We start from the raw sequence: 574 nt of genomic DNA on the forward strand, positions 1-574 counted from the left end.
GGCATAGAGCTTTTTTTGTTTTTTTTCAAGTGAGTCACTGAACTTTTTTGTTGACTCTTCGTGCCGTGACAACGCTTTTTTTTTCGCGCGTACGTTAGTTTTTAAGTGTAACGCCTGTAACTCCTATTCTATCATTGTGTGCGTGCGTGTATGTGTCTGTGTGTGCGTGTGTGAGTATGTGTGCGCGTGCGCGCCAACGATAAATACTTGTAGTTAACGTGGCACTTTGTTTCAAACCACCCATCTGTCCGGCCCGCAACCTTCGGCGCCGCCTAGATCATTCTGTAGATCAGTGCCGTCAGATATGAAATACTAGGTAGCGATTTTGATCGTGCGAAAAAGCACGAATAAGTATTATTTTGTTGAATTAAACCAAACAACTGTCCTCTTTCCTGCATATAGGCATATGAACGCGAGTTGATTAAGCGAAAGTAAAAATAAGTAAAATAACAACCGCTCAATGATATCTTGGTAGCCGCCGTGAAGTAAAAAGTCATGCGCACGGAAGCGAAGTTACGTATCGGGCATGTATTATTCGCGGATACTCATAAAGTATAAGCCATGCGCTTCTCAT

This window comes from Dermacentor silvarum, chromosome 1 (genome assembly GCF_013339745.2).
Source record: "Dermacentor silvarum isolate Dsil-2018 chromosome 1, BIME_Dsil_1.4, whole genome shotgun sequence".
Lineage (NCBI taxonomy): Eukaryota > Metazoa > Arthropoda > Arachnida > Ixodida > Ixodidae > Dermacentor > Dermacentor silvarum.